Source organism: Plasmopara halstedii (genome assembly GCF_900000015.1).
Source record: "Plasmopara halstedii genome assembly, contig: Scaffold_555, whole genome shotgun sequence".
Classification (NCBI taxonomy): domain Eukaryota; phylum Oomycota; class Peronosporomycetes; order Peronosporales; family Peronosporaceae; genus Plasmopara; species Plasmopara halstedii.
This window is the reverse complement of record NW_020187475.1, coordinates 2,104,945-2,105,218: the sequence shown is the minus strand read 5'-3', so window position 1 is coordinate 2,105,218 and position 274 is coordinate 2,104,945.

Genomic DNA, 274 nt, shown 5'->3' with positions numbered 1-274 from the left:
TGTCCAGCTCATGTCCAAGCGCGTTGATGGTGAACGGAGCTGTGTGTGACCAAGTGCTATTTGACAACAAACTTCATCCGGCACACGGCAAGAATGCTCCCTACCGTTCCGAGCGTCATCCATATGATTATCGCTCGCACCATGGAATCGATCTTGGGACTGTAGACAGTAAGTTTTCCTCCAAAAAGCCAGCTTCTGAGCAATCTCAGCAACAATGACAGCGAACACCACAGACCTATGCTCAGGTTACACGTGCGGAGTCGAAACAAACCTT